Here is a 287-nt window from a genome sequence, read left to right as displayed (position 1 = left end):
GCGGCACGGGGGAGGGAGGCCCGCGGAGGCACCCGCCGGCTTTGCCCGCTGGGCGACGCTGCTCCGAGCGAGCGGTCGCCCGGGGCTCCGAGGAGGAGACGCCTTCCTGTCAAGGCTTAAATTTACAGTGATTAAGCGCCTGCAAGCTGCCACTGTTCTGAGAAACCTTGGCTCTCTCCAGCTACGCTTTTCGGGAGGCGAAAGTAAACCAAGAGGCAACAGCCCTGAAGCCCAACGAAAACTATTTTGCACTGGATTCTCTTCACCGTGGGGTTGGAAGCAGGAAC

Source organism: Condylura cristata, unplaced genomic scaffold (assembly GCF_000260355.1).
Source record: "Condylura cristata isolate star-nosed mole 26May11 unplaced genomic scaffold, ConCri1.0 scaffold00037, whole genome shotgun sequence".
NCBI lineage: Eukaryota > Metazoa > Chordata > Mammalia > Eulipotyphla > Talpidae > Condylura > Condylura cristata.
The sequence above is the reverse complement of the archived record's forward strand: the minus strand, read 5'-3'. Positions refer to the sequence as shown.